The sequence below is a fragment of the Hibiscus syriacus genome, unplaced genomic scaffold (genome assembly GCF_006381635.1).
Source record: "Hibiscus syriacus cultivar Baekdansim isolate YM2019G1 unplaced genomic scaffold, ASM638163v2 tig00110610_pilon, whole genome shotgun sequence".
Lineage (NCBI taxonomy): Eukaryota > Viridiplantae > Streptophyta > Magnoliopsida > Malvales > Malvaceae > Hibiscus > Hibiscus syriacus.
In genome coordinates, this window is record NW_024062800.1 from 8,238,712 (window position 1) to 8,241,913 (window position 3,202).

The following is a 3,202-nucleotide window of genomic DNA, read 5'->3' on the forward strand; positions in this document are numbered from 1 at the left end:
CCACCAATACAAAAATTATGTTGTGCCTTGGTGTGGACTACTCAAAGACTCAGACAATATATATTATACCATACTACTTGGTTGATATCAAAACTTGATCCTTTGAAATTCTTAATGGAATCACCAGCTTTGACAGGCAGAATGGCTAGATGGCAGATGTTATTATATGAGTTTGATATTGTATATGTCAACCAAAAAGCGATAAAAGGAAGTGTCATAGCTGATTTTCTGGCCAGTCGTGTATCAAATGATTATCAGCCTTTGAGTTTCAATTTTCCCGATGAAGATTTGTTGTGCATATCCATGAATGAAGAAATCGGAACAAATGCTACATCTGCATCTTGGAAGCTTTACTTTGATGGAGCATCCAATGCTTTGGGACGAGGAATCGGGGCAGTGTTAATTTCTCCAAAAAATATTTATTATCCCTTTACAAGTAGACTGGAGTTCTTTTGCACCAATAACATGGCGGAATACGAAGCTTGTGTCATGGGATTGAAAGCAGCTATAGAAAGAAAAATCAAATGTCTCAAAATATATGGAGATTCATCGTTAGTGGTGTATCAATTGCGAGGAGAATGGGAAACAAAAGATCCCAAATTGTTGGAATACCGAAATTTTACCCTCGAATTAGTGAAAGAATTTGAGAGAGTTACCTTCAATTATCTCCCTCGAGAAGAAAATCAAATGGCAGAAGAACCTTGAGAAGAATGGATGCTGGATATTTTCTTGATGGCGAGATTATGTATAGAAGAAGCAATGATCAAATGCTATTGAGATGTTTGAATACCAGCGAAGCTAAAAGCATCATTGAAGAAGTACACAGTGGAATATGTGGAACACATGCAAATGGTCTTTCCATGGCCAGAAAAATAATGAGATATGGATATTATTGGGCTACCATGCACACAGATTGCATTGATTATGCAAGGAAATGTCATAAATACCAGATATATGCAGACAAGATTCATGTACCCCCATCTCCTTTACATGTAATGACAGCACCCTGGCCATTTTCTATGTGGGGAATAGATGTCATTGGTGCAATCACACCAAAAGCATCGAATGGACATTGTTTCATCCTTGTGGCAATTGATTATTTTACCAAATGGGTTGAAGCTGCTTCATATGCCAATATTAAGAGGTCCACAGTCTGCAAATTCATAAAGAAATAGATAGTTTGCCGGTATGGCCTACCAGAAAGGATTATTAAAGATAATGCTCTGAACCTGAACAACAAAATGATGACCAAACTTTGTGCACAGTTTAAGATCAAACATGCAAACTCAGTGGCATATCGTCCAAAGATGAATGGTGTAGTTGAAGCAGCAAATAAAAACATCAAGAGAATCATTACAAAGACCACTGAAACTTACAAAGATTGGCACGAGAAGTTATCTTTTGCTTTATATGCATACCGAACTACTGTTCAAACATCTACTGGGGCAACACCGTTTTCTTTAGTCTACGGGATGGAAGCAGTCTTACCAATTGAAGTTGAGATTCCATCCCTTCGAATATTGAGAGAAACACAATTGGATGAATCTGAATGGATCCAAGCTAGAGTTGATCAATTGAACCTTGTTGAGGATAAAAGATTGAAAGCTATTTGCCATGGACAGATGTATCAGAAACGGATGATGAAGTCTCATGACAAAAAAGTACATCCAAGAGAATTCCAAGAGGGTGATCTAGTACTAAAAATGATCTTGCCTCTACATAAAGATTTCCGTGGGAAATGGATGCCTAATTGGGAAGGGTCGTACGTTGTGAAAAAGGCCTTTTCCGGAGGAGCGTTGATCTTGGTAGAAATTAATGGAAAAATTCTGTGAAATCCAATAAACTCGGATTCTATCAAGAAATATTATGCTTGAAGAAAAAAAAAGAAGAAAGAAAAGGAGAAAAGAAAAAAGAAAAAGAAAAAGAGAAAAAAGAAAGAAAAAAGAAAAAAGAAAAAAGAAAAAAAAAAGGGGGGGTTAAGATGAAAACCCGAAAAGGGCGTCTTGTAACCAAATGAAGGATTTGAGTTGAAAACCTGAAAGGGCGGCTCAAATGCATGTTGATATTAGGCATCTGGCAATTGAACTCTCTTAAGATTTTGACAGTTTGGGAGAAACTTCACATCTACAAGCATTTTGACAACATTTGAGATCTTCCAGACAAAAGCTTACATCATTACTCTAAATTGTGTCAATTTGATTAATTTAGAAATACTTATGCTAATAATTTGTTGAGTCATTTGAATTTTTATCATTCTTATGCTTGTCATAACTTTGAATACAATTCTATCTATTTCAAGTTCAATTTATTTGAGATTCAATTTATTTTCGAAAATTCAATTTATTCTTTTATGGATTAACATAATTTTGAAATAAGTTAAAGATTTCTGAATATCACTTTATGTTAATACTTTTAAAGGCATGGAATACAAAGATTCAAAAAGAATGGGGTATATTGGAGCAGTAGAAGAGACAGTTTGTTGTAGCAATCATTGCAAGTAAATGCACCAACAAAAATCTTTAAGCCCATGAATGATGTTTATTTCTTCCAGTAAGGTTGTTACAATGGATGCCACCGACAATAAGGTTGAGTCCATTAAAACTACTCATCAATTGCTCTAATTGATCATCATTCAGTTCTTGCACATCTGCTTTCAAAAGTATGCCAAGACAATAAAAGGCAACTTCTGCATCATTGATCCCAGAGAAAAGAGACAGGACATTGATACTACCATGGAACATGTTTCTATACAGATCATTGTGTATGGTTTTTAGGGAAACTTAGAAGCATTTCCACCTCATCAGATCCAAGTGGAGCAACTTTATTCCTTCCAACCCATACTAGATTCCATTTTCAGCACTCATCAAGAACATACTTGTGGACACTCGAAGGTGGCTCATTGTCATAAGCTTCAAGAGCCTTACAGATCCTTTCTGTCAATTTGGCACTTTCTGTACATGTTTATAAACAGTTCAACTTTGTTCTTGGATCCCAGGAAGGCCATCATTTCTTTGTCAATGGAAAAGCATCAGCACATAGAGGAAGTAAAATAAGAGAAAATCTGTTCTTAATTGGCAGAATTATGAATATAGCCCTTTTCAGTGTATTAGTATAAAAATGCTTCGAATCTACAAATTCTGGCTCTACATCGAATAAATACTATGATATTCCAGCCCAAACATTAACTGGAACAAGTGCCATA